Source organism: Rousettus aegyptiacus, unplaced genomic scaffold, assembly GCF_014176215.1.
Source record: "Rousettus aegyptiacus isolate mRouAeg1 unplaced genomic scaffold, mRouAeg1.p scaffold_m13_p_7, whole genome shotgun sequence".
NCBI lineage: Eukaryota > Metazoa > Chordata > Mammalia > Chiroptera > Pteropodidae > Rousettus > Rousettus aegyptiacus.
In genome coordinates, this window is record NW_023416310.1 from 88,467,920 (window position 1) to 88,485,911 (window position 17,992).

The 17,992-nt window shown below is 39.2% G+C and overlaps 1 pseudogene; it reads left to right on the plus strand.

Moving 5' to 3' along the window:
- The first annotated feature begins 17,093 nt into the window (after positions 1-17,093).
- Positions 17,094-17,445, plus strand: LOC107520498 (annotated as a pseudogene).
- Positions 17,446-17,992: the final 547 nt, after the last annotated feature.

Consider the following 17,992-nt stretch of genomic DNA (forward strand, 5'->3'; position numbering starts at 1 on the left):
TTTGAGCTGAAGTTAACTCAAAGTCCACTAGATGGTAATCTTGTCCACTTTTCTTCTAAGACCTCCAGGCTTTCAACCCCTCTTTCCAGCATTGCCAGGACAGGCACTGTGAGTCAGACGCAGAGGGCTCGGCTTCCGCCTTCACGGACTTCCCCACGCGAGAACCCCTCTGAGAGCTCAGTGCCATCCACTCAAATCAATAGTCAGTACTCTTATAAATGTCCTCTTTCTATTCAAGGTATGGCACTATCCTTCGAATTACAATTAACATTTAAATAAGAATTGCCATTGCGAAAGAAAAAAAAACCAGTAGGGAAATCTAAGCTCCTCCGGTGCTGCTCATCCTGTATGTACCTCTTTAATTTCCATTCATAATGACTTGCTGGTGAACTGTGAAAAGAATCACCACCCATCCTCTCTTTAGAGCCTTGACATAGGCTGGAGGACAGAGAGAAAGACAGCACTGAGGAGCCGGTGAAAAGAACAGTTGAGTGGAGGAGTTGAGGTTACGAGCCCTGGCCCTGGACAGAACGGGGGCGCCTCTCATTCTACCCCTGACGACGAGACCTCGGGCGACTTTAACCTCTGTGAACTATAGCATCTTTCTCTGTAAAATGGAGATAATTAGATACCTAACTTACAGGGGTTTTATGAGAATTAAATAAGATAACGTAAGTAAAGCTCTTACAATAATGTCTGGAAAAAATAATTATGCAATAAATAGTAGTTACTGCTGTTGGTACTGCTACTGTTGTTACGAGTAGGTTTGATTTTCTGAAATAAGTTTAATAATCATAACCATTCTCACTACTAATTATATAGTATTATTATTGGCCTATTAAGTATTAAATAGGACTATGATAATTCTTTCACACCAGCCAGCTCATCTGAACCAAAGAACCCTTTGTGATAAATATCACATTCTTCACACCTGAAGATAAACTAAAGCTCAGAAAAGTTTAGTAACTTGACCTAGTCACACAGCTTTAGGAGGCAAAGCCAGAATTTCAATACAGGCTCCCTGAGCATAGAGCCAGGACATTATAGACTGCAACTAAATGACAGGGTATGAGCTGAAGACGCGGAGAAGACAACTAGGGTGACCTCCGTTTTACAGTCCTACAGAGTTTCAGAGGCTCGCCAAGGTAACACAGAGTTGCCTGGTACTAGAAATCAAGTCCCCCCACTCTTAACCTAGCGTCTTTTGTCTTACACCAGCATTGTTTAAAGTGTGCAAACTGAATGGACTACGGAACCCTTTTTGCAAATAGTATCTTGCATGCTCAGTGTCCTCGGGAAAACAACTGGGAGACAATTCCCTAAGCTGATACATGTCTTAAAGCGATATTGAATTTTCATCAATGTGATTGGTACGCTGACCACCAGAGAATTCTGGGGGTGATTATTGCTGACATTGGTGGTCATTCACAGAAATAGAAATAGGATGGTGATCATATTATGTCCAGTCTCTTTGGATGCAGCCTAGGAAGTAAGACAGACAGCGATATGAAGAACACTGATGAAAAATAAATGTCAGGAGAGCAAAGCCAGCGAGAAAAGCGTGTTGGATAAGGGTGGAGAATTGGTATTGAATATTTTAAAATTCATTTCCAAGGTACTGAATCATTAAATCACAAATACTAAGACCAGGAAATCGGCTCAATTTATTCTCTCACAGAAGATGTGTTCTCACAGTAAGCCAGAAAGATGCCAGTCCACATTTTCTTTAAAATGCCAAGAATTGGATTTGTCAAGTTACATGAATATCAAAAAAATTTCATAGTACAATTCCTACAACCAGGAAGTGCACTTGAATCTAATATAAATGTCCTTGCTTAGAATTTTGAGTCTTTGGTGAAAATAGGAAACATTTCACAGTCTCTATTACGCTTTAACTTCTACACATGTATTCTCCCCATTTATCGCTCTGAACTTTCCACTCCTTTCATTCACTTGCGTAATTTTAACATAAACATCTTCACGTCATGTGGTCTTTGCTCTCATATTCAATCAACAGCTATCGGAAGTAACTGCAGGTGACTGCAATCTTTACTGGTATTCCTCAGTAACAACATGGAAAGAGCTCCTTAAAATTTTCTTTCCTGTCTTCACCATTTTCCTTAAATCCACACACGTGCTCCAAAGCCTCGCTCCGGTCCCACATTAACTTTCAGCCTCATTAAACTCTTACCTGAATTCAGCCCCCTCATGAGTCTCTATGCTTCTGCCCCGCTTCCTTGCCTTCCCAGAGTGACTCCTCTACCCCGGATGGGGTTTCCCTCTCCTATTCATTCTTTATCCTCTCCTGCTTCTCAAGCCACATCCATCTCCTTTCCCCAAACCGATTCCTCGGATCTGAGGAAAAGCTCAGACACAGAGCTACGAAAGACAAAATTCTATAGGAGGGGATAGACTGTTTAATACATTTTCTTCTATTGCTACCATATGAGGTAACGAAGAAAGGATAGAGACCCCAATAGACTTGGCTTCACAGTCCTTATATCTCTTTGAACTGAAAGAGTTAACGTTAACTTAAAAATGCTTCCTGTTTCCATCGCCCCTTCTCTAATCTGAGTGTACTTACCCATCGACCTTTCTCTTATCCTTTCTCATTCTCATCTTCTCTCCCACCTCCACTCGTCTGTGGCTTTTTAACTCTATTCCCCTTACCAGCCTCCCAATATTCTTCCTGTTTTTCTTTTTCTTTAGGTTTGCCGGTGGTTCCCAAAAACACAGCTGAGGAGTGTTCAAGGCCCCGAGAAAGTGAGAGATTAATGGCCCCTTCTCAAAATGAGAAGGGAAGGAGGGAGGTGTGTGTGGGGGGAAGGAGAGGTGGTAAAATAGAACTAAGGCAACCTTCAGCATGCAGAAACATGGCTTGTATTTTCATTGTTTCTGGAATGCAGAAAATTTTCTGAACAAGAAGAGAATATTTTCTCAACAATCCACGCTTTTTGCTAAGAAAATTAGTCCTTGAGACTTGAAGCAAATGGGCTTACATGACACAGTCTGGGTATCAAAATCCATTCCATCCCATCTTGAGCAGTTGCCTAGTAACGTCTAAATGAGTATATCAGCTGTACTTTAAATCCAATAGGTCTCGGACCCACCTTCACGGTCTTAGAATTCTCCTAAGAAATTTAGACCTTGGTCCAGCGGCAAGTCTGATCTAGTTATTAATTGCTTTCTTTGCAAGTAAGATGATAAAAAAAAAAAATGCTCACACAGTGCAGAATCCTAATCATCTCAAGGAGATAAGAGGTAGATTTAAGCAATACCTCCAAACTATCATTTAAACTGAACTGGCAGCTTCATCTAAAGCAACTCCCCGTTGAGGATTTACACAGAAAACAGCTTTACATAAAACAACTTGATGAGAGAGAATATAGTGACCGATTATTCTTACCTCATATTTTGCTGGTGAGGAAAGTGAGGTTCCAACAGGAAAAGGGTCGTGTTCAATATCACACAAAGTGAAGGCAGTGATGGCAGCAGAGCACGATGCGGTCTCTCATTCTGGTCCTCTTTCCACTGTACGTTTTTTCGAAACCATGTCCTTAGCTTACTAGTGAGTGTTCTGTGAGGAAGACAAAAAAATGAAAACAGGTTTCTTGATCAAAGGAGTTTAGGAAGTGTGAGAAAAAAAAGTAAAAGGTATGGCTTTACTTCTAGATGTCTCAGAATTTTCAATACGCTGCTTACGCACTGTGAATCTCTTGATGGGAATCTATCAGGTCTGTTCATCACACTTATTTGGCTACACAACAACCCTCCGTACATATATGTGCACGCACACATACACACACACTTAAAATAGCATCTTGAACCAGTAGTCCATGAAGTCGGCTTTTGAACTAGTTATGCAACAAATGTTACTCTTTATGATGAAACTGACTGAATCTACCAGCCATTTTGACCTTGTCATACCGGAAGTTGACCCAAACACTTCATGAGATCTGGTCGCCTGAGCGGTGGTCGGTGTGGTGCCTGCAGATACATGATGTGATCCCTCCAGCTCCACTGTAACCTCCTTCCTAAGCCACCATCTTCACTAGACTGATTTTTTTCTCTTGACTCATTTTTCTTCCTGTAATCTAACTGGTTTTCCTGCTTTTACTTTTATCCCTACTTGTTAAACATTAAAAAATATAAACCAGAACAGGTTATTCCCCTTTGAACTACATCTCACTATGACTTCCCAAGATTGTCACCGGGACTCTGAGGCTGGATGATCAAACCTCTGCAACCTTTCGGACCTCATCTCCTACCACCAACCTTCCCTGTGTCCACAACGCCACAATTGACTCATCTTTTCCTCCTTGAACATGACGAGCCTATTCTAGCACGAGGACCTCTGCCCCTGCTGGGTCTGTCAACACTCTGTCCCCGTATCATCATACGGCTGGCTGGTCCTTTTCCTTCAGGTCTCTGTTTAGATGTCACCTTCTTAGAACTTTTTTTTTTTTCCTAATCCATCTCTATTGTGTGCACTATTTCATTCTCTATTGTGTTCACTATTTCTATTTCGAAGCACATAATATTATCTGAAATTATTTTTTTGTTAACTGTTTATCATCTGTGTCTTCTATAAGGGCCTCAACTGTGTTCTTTATCACTGAAGCACCAGTGCTTAGGGCAGTATCTGGCACACAGTAGGCAGTTGATTTGTACCTGTTAAATAAACAAATGAAAACAATGGTAACTCTTTGCCCTTCAGGGTTCTCAGAACAAGGGCACCTTGCCAAAGTTAAACGTAGCACACTATATTAACACAAAGTAAAAAATATGTATATTAATGTACGGTCATTTATTGGATGTGAGACAATTATATATGAAAGGTAAGTAAGGTTTTGCTAAAACCAAAATATTTTTCTTCTCAAAGATAACAATTACTAATTATTTTAAGAATATCTCAGTTAAAAAGTTATAGCATATTAGCTTATAACCAAAAGACCATGAAAAATAATTCACAGAGCACTGCACTGTGACTGATGAGGTCTACATCCTCACATGACGCTCACTCTGTGTGACCTTAGGGAAGTCACCTTTTTGCTCTAAGCCTCAATTACTTTATTTGCAAAATAAAAAATTGAACTAAATTATAGTTTAGACCCACTAAAGCCTTTGCACCCTGATTGCCAAAGTCAGAGGATTATGAATAGGCTGAAATACAATCTTTTCTAATTTTCAGTGATCCATTTTATGTTTTTGTATTCAGGAAGGAAATTTCCATTTCATTAGATTCACAACATAAACCTAGAAATTCCTAGGCTAAAATGGAGAAAAATAATTACATAATAGATCTTTTTTCATTAATTCCAATAATTACTGAGTACCTAAAATGAGGCACTGTTCTGCCCTGATAGAGCTTTCATTATGCTAGTTGATGAGACACACAGTAAATAAAATACATAAATAATATATGTAATAAATAATGTTAGGCGCTGAGGATATAGAGTAGGGAGAGGGAATGCAAAGCATACTGGCCAGGATTAAAATTTTAACTAGGAGGCCAAGGAAGACTTCACTGAGATGATGATGGCTGAGTAAAGATCTAAAAGCACTGAGAGAGGAAGCCATGCAGGCATTGTTGGGGGGGGGGGGGGCGGGACGAGTGCAGTCTACATAGAGGAAACAGCACATATATGTGCCTTAAGCCTGGAACTAGCCTGGTATGTTCAATGAACATAGAGCTCGCCACTGTGGCTACAATAAGCAGAATGAGTGAGGGGAAGAGTAAGCAGGAGATGAGCTGGGGGAGGTACTGGGAGCCTAGTAGTGATGATGAAGATGTGGGCTTTTACTCTGGATGAGGTGCACAGCTGTTGGATCATTTCTAGTAGAGACTGTATTGTCATTGAACCAATTTAATGGTAGGCGGGGGCGGGGGAGGAGGGAGGGAGGGAGGGAGGGAGGGAGGGAGGGAGAGAGAGAGAGAGAGAGAGAGAGAGAGAGAGTGTGTGTGTGTGTGTGTGTGTGTGTGTGTGTGTACTAAGAGGTAAGGTGGGGAGAGTCTAATTAGAGGTTATTGTGACAATTCAGGAAAGAGATAATAGAGACATTATCCAAAGTAGTTGCAGAAAAATGAGATAGAAAATGGCCCAATTCAACAAATAAACAGGACAAACAGACATGCACAATAGACCAGTGGTTACCAGAAGATAAGGGGGAAGATGGGGAGAGGTTGATGGGGCAAAGGAGGTCAAATATGTGATGATAGAAAGAAATCTAACTATGGGAGGTGAACACAGTGTAAGTATAAATATATAAACATATAAATATATATATATATATATCTTACTGTTAGAGAGAGAGAGACAGACAGACAGACAAGACAGATAGACAGAAATAAAGAAAAAGAAAATAGTTCAATTCCAGATAGAGATGATAGAGATGTCTGGATCTGCTAAGAAATACGATGTGGGATGGAAAGAGAAGTTTTTGTTTTTGTTTTTGTTTTGAGTTAGAGAGTTTTATCTTCAGTGACGCCTTGCTCATTCCCTGCTAGGGTAAAGATGTTAATACTTGACCAATGTTATGATCAAATATTCCCTTCTATCCTAAGTCAACACCTTACCTAATCAGAGCTGTAAGATTCTGAAGGTGAAGAGAACCATAAAATATGATATGGGCTCATTTGTAGAAATTCTATGGAAGTGAAAAGTTTCCTTACAACCCCAAGACTCCTATTTTATGCTTCCAATATGCTATGAACTTCAGCTTCTATGCCTCTAGGTCACATCACGCTCACAAGTCATCCTTCCTGCCTTGTATTTACGATCTTCAGTTCAGCAAACCAAAGTGTCGCAGGCCTAGCTCCTTGAGGGCATAGGCAATACTTTTCTACTTCAGAAAACAGACTCATATCTATGTTCTGCATGCCAGAGTATGAAATAAGTTATGTGCTGGGTCTGTTTTTCTATCCAAATACACACACACACACACATATATACATACACATATACATGTATGCATATAAACACACACATACACACATACATATATATGTATATATGTATGTGCATATATATATATATACATGAGTGTGTATGTGTGTGTATATTCAACCCTTTCTGACCCAATATAACAATGGTATTTCCTAGGAAAAAAAAATACATGAATACTAAAAAAAAAAGAAAGAAAGAAAATTTACACATGACCCCAGAATAACAGTTTCCAGATCTGACGGGTTATGAGAATCAACAAGGTATTCTGTTTAGAATGTAAATCTGTACCTCTTAACCTGGTGAATTAGACTCTCTGGCAGCAGGGCCCAAGAATATGCCTTTATGATGCATTTCCCTGGTGATTCTGCTATTTCTTTAGGTTTAGGAGCCACCAGCCAAGCAGCTCTGTGTTTGTGGACCACTGCTAAGACGGCTGCTCCGATGAGAGCAGTGACCTGCACTGGTCTCACACTGCTGGCTGTTTTGGTCAAGAAGGTATTATAATACTTGTTCTAATCATAGGCCCCTTTACGGCTCTATTCACGCCACTCTGGCTCTGGAACCAAATTCAAGCGGATGGATATCTGTTTTCCAAAGTGCTGGACAGTAGGTTACGACAGGTCCAGGAAACAGTGAAAAAACAACAAAAGCAACAACGATAACAAAAAACTCCCTTCTCCTTAACAGTGGACGTGTGGGATATCACTGGGGTGAGGATGATGTTCTAAAACTTTCTGGGCAGTAGACCAATAACTAGTATCAACATATTTAAGAGGGAGTCTAAGCCTGGGTTGCACACCTGGCCTATGCATCCCACAGGTATCTGGAGACTGTGCTTGGGAGTGAATCTGGTGTTGGATCAAGGAGGGGCGGGGCATAGAATATAAAGTTAGGTAAGGAGGTGATTTGTTGGTGTGGGGCAGTATTCTCTAACAGATTAACACCCCAGAAAGTACCTTGAGAAAAGTTTCTGGTATGTTGCTAAGGTGACTCTTGGAAGACTGAAAGAGGAAATGGCCAGCACTACGTGACACAGAGACACCAGAATTGCCTTGGCAAACTGTGAAGAATAAAATCGAAAGGCTCAGAGAAGTGGGTATGCTAGAATGTTTCTGCTATACGTCAGAAAACCTACTAGGATTGTGTTCCATGGAAGGGCTCAGAGGACGTTGTTTACCGAGGAAGTAAGAAAAGCGCTGGTGAGGGGGGCGCCAGCATCTCTCATCGCTCATTGATGACTGGCTTCTGCAGGCTGCCACTGACAGTAGGAAAGAGATCATGCTGCAGAACTGGGCTTTCTAGTAACAAAGGGAGATGCTAGAGTACCAAAGCCGGGCGGCAGCAACTTAAATGTCAAAAGAAGAGTGGGCATAAAGTAATCAGTAGGAAATTTACACTGGCAGCCACATGGGTGGGCATGGTTTGACATGCAGGGTGCCATGGAGATGGCTAATAGAACATGGTGTTCCTGGAGACAACATAATTGGACACCCCAATGGAAGATCATGATCTCTGCCCAGTTGCAAGGCTTGAACCTTTCTCAAGCACAGAACCCGATGACCAAAGAAGAGTCCGGGTCTGAATGAGGAACAAACCCTAAAGCATTATGGCAGTGGTGATCTCAACCAGTTCTTCCCCAGAAAGACCTACCTACAGTCACTGTCTCGGGTAACATTACCTTGGAGAAAAGAGACTATCTAGTTCTTCCAAGGGCTATTGGATACGGGGTCCAAGTTAATTGCTGGGGATATCCAGAGAATCAAAGTGCCACTATGGGCCTATGGAGTTCTGGCTCAGGTCTCTTTCACAGTGGCTCCCCTGCATGAGAGACCAAATGGTAGTCATCTCCCCAGATCCCAAATGTATTATCGAAATGGATATAACCAGCAGTTGGCGGAGCCTTCACATAGATGCCTTTACCTATAGGAAAGACAAAGTAGCAGCCACAAAATCTACTCCTCATGCCTGACTAAAAATAAACATGAAACAAATAAAAGAAAAAACAAGAGTAAGAAATAAATGAAAAACAACATTGCACCTAGGTAGAATGACAGGGATGAGAGCCACCCTCAAAGACGCAAAGGATGCAGAAATGATAGTTTCTATCGTAATCTCAAATAATCAATCAGTCTAGCACCTGAAAAAGAATAGATGGACCATGAAAAAAATAGCGGTGGTTTAAACAGCACATTTAACCAAGGAGATGTCCCAGAAGCGCAGCCTTGGGCATGTGGAATGTGCTGTGTAAATTCTCTCCATACTCATTAAGAGGGCTGTGCACCTCACAGCCCTGGGTTCCACTGATCCTACCACATAACTCCGGAAGCTGTCATCCTTTGAGATGAAGAAATGGCTTATTAAAGCCACAGCTGATGCACTACTTAGAGGTGACACCCTGAGAGGATGGGGTGCCATCCTTCAGGTGGCGCTCTACTCTTAAAACAACAGGCATTTTATATAGGCTTATTCCCAACACGTTACTTAGAGATTAACGACATCGCCTAAATTTATGATAAAATTCCATTCTGTCTGACACATTAAAAAGCACTTTTATAGCTATAGCAACATTCTGAATCACATTATTTATGTGAAATTGAAAAACAAAAGTGGGGAGGAGGGAGAATACAATGAATATTCTAGTAACCACAAAGCGAAAGTAGGAGTGAGCCTTCTTGCCATCATTCTCAGTGACGGATTGGAAAACCTGCGCTTCGGATATCCACAACTTCAGTCTCTCTGTTTCTAGAGGTGCTGGTTCCCAGAGGGGGACATTGCTGGCAGCAGATACAGTACGAGCCATCAGATTTAAAGCCAATGTGCCACTTGGTTACTTTAAGGTCTTGTGTCCACAGACCAGCAACCACAGTAAGAAATCATCATGCTACCAGGGAGCATTAACTCTGATACCATGAGGGACTAGGGCTGCCGTCACCTAAAGAAAGCAGAAAGAAACATGTTTGACACCCAGATAACCTACTGGGACATCTCTTAATACCCTACCCTCCCACCCAAATTTACCTCTAAATGGAAAAGTAGAATGATTGCAGCCTAATAAGGGCATGAGGGCAGGGGCTCAGACCTCTTAGAGATGAGTGTGAGTCATCCTAAGGCAAACCAGCTATACCTGAGAAGTCCTGGCTGAGAGTGAGAATAATCTAGAGTGGGTGATAGAGAAGGGTGGCGATGAGGATCGGTCATAGCCTCAGGAACGACGGTAGCATCTCTGGAGTTTACTCCACTAATCCTCCTCCTGAAAATTGTGAACCCAGAATCCTGGAGAAGCTGTGCCTGGCTGAAATGAACTTCCTGTGAGAAGCAAGTGGTCATGAGCAATGCAAAATGTGGGCTATAAACGACATTGCAAAGCCTGGCTAGGCCACTTTACTGGGCTGGCACGCCCAGTCCCCAGACTCTATGAGGCATTGGCTGCTTGCTGACTCTGACCCTCTTCTCTGGAGAACTGTCCTTGGCAGGCAAGAGCCACTTCGCCCAAGAAATTGTGCACAAGTGTCCTTTGGGGCAGCCCGTAGCCAATGACTACAAGTGGTATGAAAGGCTGACCTCTTTGCCTTAAAGTGGGACAACTCAAGGGCAGTTTACACTCCAGAGATCCTCCATACCACCTTAGATCAGAGACTGGACTTTATCTGAGAGCACAATCTTGCTCTCCTGAGTCTCCTTTCCTTATAAGTTCCACTCTCTTCCTCATAATTTGCCCCTAAATCCCTGCCTGAGGCTCTGTTTCTACAAAACCCATTCTTCAACTCAGCAGTATAAACAAGGCACGACTCAGCAGTATAAACAAGGCAGAGATCTAGCAGTCTCTGCTGCAGGCCCTGGCTATAACGGTGGGACTTCAAAAGGGAATCCATACCTTCTAAAAATAGTTCCTTACAGACCACCTCACCAGAGTCAAGCTGATCAAGAAGTATGGGGAGAAGAGAAGTAGTGATATGTGGACCTGGCCTCACCCAGGGGAAGCCTGGGACCTTTTCATGCGTTTACATATCCTAGTCTTTCGAAAACTGGAGGGTGAGTGGGCATTTTTTGATCCTGAATCCTTCCTGTGGACACCATGTTTTCTTCCTATCTGGTCATATGCTCTAGTCTGTGAGTGAAATCAAAGCATTGAGGCTCAACATAAATGCCCAGGATCTGCAGATTTATGGTTGGTTTACTGTACAACTTCTAAATGCTCAGATTCACCCAGAGTACAACTCATTACTATATCAATGAAATCTCTGCTAAAGAATTACCAGAACCAGTTTTCATCTTCCAAAAAACTCAGTGGGGGGGAATAATCACATCAAATTTCTGCTCAACAATATGAAATAAAATGTTCACTCCAAACTTTTTTTCCCCCAAGGGTACATTAAACCTTGAAAATAAAAATTTCTGAAAAGCCTTAATATACAAAATTGTTTTTCTGAATAACTTCATCAGTGTTCCTTGAATATGAGAATCTTCTGTTTCCTATAATTCTGCCTCTCTTGGTCCTAATAATGTGCTCAAACAGATCACTTAAGGTATAATCACATTGGTTAAAATTCCATTACAGCCATTCGATTTGACAAGTAAAATCACTTTTATAACTAAATCGCGATATCTCTGTGAAACATAAAAGGAGGGTGTAATTAATATTCTTTTTAGTAAGTTACCAGAAGTCAGATAAATCAAAGAACCCAAACTTCTTGGTTCTTATTGTCATGCTCTGGCCAGCAAGATACATTCTCTTGACCTTTCCTTTCTATTTACACCCTACTCCAGTGGCAGAATGTACAGTTGTCCTCCAGCGTTCATTTTCCCTGTCTTTAGTAATAGAACCTCTTGAGTTTTCACCAACAACATGGCTGCAGAGGTGGAGGTATTTCCCATCTCCCTTAAAGCCACTGGAACAAGCCTAGAAACAATATGCAAAGCCTCCGATCATGTCCTTGAAGATGGAGGTGCTTTCCCTGCGTGCTCTTTCCCTGTGTCCCGACGCTGCTGGCTGGGAAGTGAGGATTATAAAAGCCCTAGAAGTCCATGTTGAGAATCACAGAACAATGCTGCTAGCCTCAGGCCACTTGCCTCTGAACTTGTGTGTGCAACAAAAGGTAACTTCCAAATTACCTACGCTGCTGTGTTGAATGATCTCTTTTTCTGCTACCAAATAAATTCCACACAGTCTCAGATTTTAGTCAATCAGGTCTCACTTTAAGGCTGAAATGAGTTCAAAGAGGGAATGAAAAGCAAGGTAACTAGAAATTGTGACCCAGGAGGGACCATTTGAAACATGTGGGAATACATAACTTGAAGAAAAGAAAGAGGTGCCAGGGGAAATTCTCTTCGTATTTTTCATGGATCATCATGTGAGAAAATAATCACACTTGTGCCCACATATGTTAAGAAAATAAAGTAAGATAAATTTCCAGAAGCCCAATAAAAACAAATTTCAGCCTCATTAAAGAAGGTGCTGTTTCATAATCACAACAATCCAAAGATATGCGAGAATGCCCTGGGTGCTAATGAGTTCCCTGTCACTGAAGGTATGTAAGCAAAATTTGATGGGATAGAATGTAGAACACAAGTTCAGGATTCTGACGAACTAGATTCTCTAATTCTTACTTTGCCAATTATTAATTGTTTCTTCATATGAATGAGCCAAGTCTTCATTTCTAAAATGAAGTTAATTTTAATATTTATTAAATAGAGTTGTAAGTAAAAAAAAAAAAAATACATGTGAAATACTTTCCAATGGAGATGCTAGATGAACCTATTTGGTGGAGATGCTAAAGTAGGGTTTAATCACAGGCAAAAAGGGAAGGATGGTCACGATAAACAGTCCCATGATTCCGTGATTCTGAAATATTTACTTCCCTTTCGGCAATGTATAAGTGCTATGCTTAATGAAAAAGCCTGGCTAACAAATAAGTCATTCCTTCCTCTGTGAGTACCAGATATTTCAGGGATAATTAAACCGAGTAGCCCACACTCACTCCCACTGGCCACCCCACACCGAGAGGAAACAGAGTACTTCAGCATCTTCGTTAGGTGGAAGAATTGTAACTTCTGGACATCTCGGAAGTTCTTCCAAGACTGTTTTCCTATTTAGATACCTATTTGGCCCAAACTTTTGAGAGACAGAGGTGTTCTAACAGGCAAGGCATATCTGTGATACAGAGAAAGCTAATACCTAGGCATCAAGAGAATGAGTTCTGGTCCAATGACTGACATTGATGGACTTTTGGATTTTGAATAATTTTCCACCCATTTAAAATTGTTATCCAAGTTTAAAATACAAGGGAGTTGATAAAGATAATCTAAAGTCCTTCCAAATTCAGAACATATTCTTTTAATTCGAAGAAGTAAGATGATGCATTCCTTGGAAGCCTAGATCCCTCCCTTCAAGTTCAAAAGCTACTGAAGTCCAGGGTATACGATGCAAAACAGCATCAAGATTTCAGAATACATAACACTCATTTGACATTATCAAGTTTTGTGAAAAGATAGAAATCATCTCCTTTCACAAGAGCAATAGAGCTATGAGTAAGGATATCAGGGCCTTTAAATTTCAAAAGAGTTATATTCTAGGGTGGGGGTAGGGAGTCATTCATAAGGAACCAAGAGATGTCAGTGCAGGGAAGATCTTTATTGGGTACTATGGCTGGTGGTTAAGACTATGGCATCTGGAGTAATCGAATCTGAGTTTAAATCCAAGCCCTACCACATACACATTTGGTGACCTTAAAGAAGTCATTTTCCAGGCCTCTCTTTGTTTCCCTGAAAATAGCCACTCGTTGCTTTTGGTTTTGTTTTTTAAAGACAATTAAATGAGATGATGACTGTAAAATTCTTAGCACCTTGCCTGGCAATTTACCCACTGGATTTTTACCTTCTTGAGGGTAGGGACTCTGATTACCTTACTCACTGGTATTCCCAGAAGATAGTCCGTACATGACATATAGTCAGTGCTCAAGAAACTTTTGAATAAATGATGCCACATGCCCAAAGGTCTACTGATGAAAACTTCTGACCCCCTTCTCTAATTACTCAATTCCTCTTTCGATCAGTAGATCAAGAAGGAAGAGAGTATCACTATTTTTATCATGCCCCTTTCCTTCTACATCTGTGTTTATGAAGTGTAACCACATTTATTGGATATGCATAGCCCCAATCTAGATGATGAAAATTGACATATGTCTCTTGGTCACATTTGAAGTTTCCTCCACAACTTCTCCAATACTTTTTATTACTTGTCTTGTTGATACCAACATTCTAACAGGTGTGAGGTAGTATCTCATTGCGGTTTTGATTTGCATTTCCCTAATAGCTAGTGAGGCTGAGAATCTTTTTGTATATCTGTTGTGGTACATATATACAATGGAATACTACTCAGCCCGAAGAAAAGATGAAATATTGCCATTTGCAACAACATGGTTGGATCTTGAGAATATCATGCTAAGCAAAACAAGTCAGATGGAAAAGCCAAGAACTATATGATTTCACTCATGTATGGGACATAAAACTGAAAGCAACAAATAAACAAGACAAACAAATAAAAACTCATAGATAAAGATAATAGTATGGTGGTTACCATAGGGAATGGGAGTGGAGAGAAGGCAGAAAAGGATAAAGGGGGATCAAATACATGATGGAAGATTTGATTGACTTTGGGTAGTGAACACACAATGCAACATACAGATGATGTACTACAGAATTACACACCTGAAACCTATACAATTAACCAATGTCACGCCCTGATAAATGAATAAAAATTAATAAATGTTGGGCCTTCCAATGAGGAAGAAAAGTTTCCTGCCTTATGATCCTGAAATTTTAGTCGTGATTTTTTGGGATTAAGTAGATTCTTCATTTTGTTTGGACACTGATAGAATTTAGCACAGGCAAAAATCAATCAGATATGGTAATAAAACCTATAAGCGATTTGATGAGTCATTAGAGATATACAAGCTCTCACTGCACTACCACCCCCAGACTGGGTACAAAGAAAACTCAGTTTATAGATATATTTTCAACCAAGTCAACCACCATTTACAAGATTTGTAGGCTAGTTTACTTAGCTGGAATTTTACATAAGCCAATTTAGACATACTTCTGCCTTGGGAATCAAGGCAATTATAATCTTAATACCAAAAGACTACTTTTTAAATAATCGACATTATCATTGTAATTATTTAGTCAACAAAAAGGAACACTTTCAAAGTAGCATACTTTTATAACCAGAATAATTTTAAATATGAATCCCCAAAGGATAAATTTATAGAACAATAAACGATGTGTTCTATTAAAAAATAGTAATTTGTTAACAAATTCTGCACATAAATGATGTACACTGTGCAAACCAATCTGGCTTTGCTGTTACCACAATCTTTTTGCAAATAGTTTAGAAAATTTTTTTCATATCCTTGTAAATATTGAAAGACAAAGTCTATTTCCTTTATTTTTCCAAAGAGGAGGTAACTATATAAATCATTTTAATTCTTATAAAATTGTACTTGTGTTAATGGCTTACATCATGGCCACTTCCCTTAGTGAAAATACAGAAATTCTTTCTTATTACCTAGACCGACATCTGCTGCTCAGTACAGTAGCCATTAGCCCACATTTATCCACTGGGCACTTGACATGGGGCTAGTAAAACTAAGGAGTTGGGTTGTTACCTTTCATTTTTATTGATTTAAATTTACAAACTAGAAGGCATGTAAAAACTTTTCCATTAAACATAAATTTATCATTTCAGTAATACTTCGTTCCTCTTTATTGAAGATTTAGCATCTGAATTGAGCTGTACTGGAAGTACCATACACGCATTAGATCTCAAAGACTTAGTCAACAATAGTAATGAAAAATATCTAATCATTTTCTGTTGATTTTTGTTGAAATGGTAATGTTTTGGATATGTTGGGTTAAATAAAATCTATTACTAAAGCTATTTTTCACTTTTTTTTAATGTGACTACTAGAAAAATTTTAATTGTATATATGATTCATATTATATTTCTATTAAACAGCACTTGTCTTGCAATCTAGAAATATCTACTTACTCAAGTTTGACTCCCTGTAGTGGTGGTGAAGTTTATATTTGACCCTCCCACAGAAAACCTTTGTAAACACTGAACAAAAAGACGGCAAAAAACAAACAAACAAAAAACAAAACTTTTTTTTTTTTTTTAGAAGGCCTGGAGAGCAACCGAAAGCATGAAGGAATCAAATGGCAGTTGGCCCTTGAAAGAAGGTTACTGCTCTGTACCTGTGGGCATTCTCTAATCTGCAGGGAATTGGATGAAGGGCATTTAAGCAGAAAGTCATAATCACAATGAGTTGAGAAGTCAGAGGATGGAGTTTAGGGCTGCCAAAGCAGCTAGAAAGTGAAGGGAAAATATAGGAGAGGAGGACTTCCCTAAATCTGCAGATGAATACAACTCGAATCCTTGGCTCACCTGTGAGCAAGTGCTTGAGAAATACCAAGTTTCACAGTATATGACAATAGCTATAAATGAGAAGGAATTGAGCAGAGATCTCAACTTCTACCTATTGCAAAGGACAGTTTGGTGCTTAAGTGGAATGCATACTAGAAAAAAAAAAATAAACACTCTTTAGAAGAAACAGAATCAGAGTCTCTACCACATTTCATTCAGAATATGTGACATAAAATAATAAATTAGTAGACTCACAAAGAAACAGCAAATCGTGATCCACAGTCAAGAGGAAAAGCAGTCAATAGTTATGAGCCCGAAATTTTTGAGATGTTGGAATTTGGAGACAAAGATTTGAAAGGGTCTCTTAAATCCATGTTTCAGATTGTAAAGGACAACATAACATAATGAATAAAATGATAGAGAAACTAGGGGGAAATGTAAACTAAATAATAAAATAAAAATCCTAAAACTGACAAGTAAAATATATGAAATGAAAACTTCCTTGAAAAGTCTTTATAAACAGATTGAAGATAAAAGATAAATCAGTGTACCTTTAGATTAGTGAAATTGAGGATAGATTACTTTCCAAGTATTATTACCTGAATATCGATGGGACATCAATATAAATTATTCAATGTGAAGAACTGAGCAAGTAACAATTAAAAATTAATCGCCAGAATCTAAGAGGCTCATGGGACCATATCACGAGGTATAAAATATATGTAATGTTATCTATACCGATAACATGCCTGCAAACATTTGTGAACATTCCTAAAACCCACTGGAATTTCTGAAAGAAGTGTGGCAAGCACCTACCACACAGTATGACACAGTACAAGAAAGGCAAGGATTCTCTCTCTGCTCAGGAAGGTGACATTATGACAGGAAGCAGATTGGCTATGGGAGGCAGACTAGGGGGATTTTCTAGAAAAAGTTTAAAACCACAAAGACGATTATGCTGAGGCTTAAATGTGTTGACTCAACTTTAGAAATAAGAGAATCCTGGTTATTAAGAGATGCAAGCATTTTGAGCTGGGAGGAAATAAGAAGAGAAAGGGCCGAGTGAACCAGTTCTAAGCTTCATCTTTTGTTTTATTATGAAGACAATAAAATCTTTAGTTCGCTTCTATATATATTCTTTATATTATATATATTCTAGTAATACATAAAATATATTCTACATGTTATATTAACATGTTCTAATTATATAAAATACATTCTACATATTGCATTAATATAGTCTATGTGTTATATAAATATATTCTACATATTACAGAATGTACTCTTTGTTACAAAATGGTCTATATGTTATATAAAATGTATTTTAAATGTTATATAAAATGTATTCTACATATTAAATATATTCTAAATAATATATTGTATTTATATATATATGAGCCCTAGAGTAGTGAACATATAAAACAAGACAGAAAAAAAAAAAGGGTATGTGTGTAGGGAGAGTAGTCAAATATTCCCCAAACTGGGGATAAAAAAAAACAAACTTGCAAGTTCAAAAAACTCATCAAATCCCAACCATGAAAATTACAAAGAAAACCACATACCTAGGCATATTACAGTCCAACTTCTGAAAACCAAAGTTAAGTATAACATTCTGAAAGCAGTC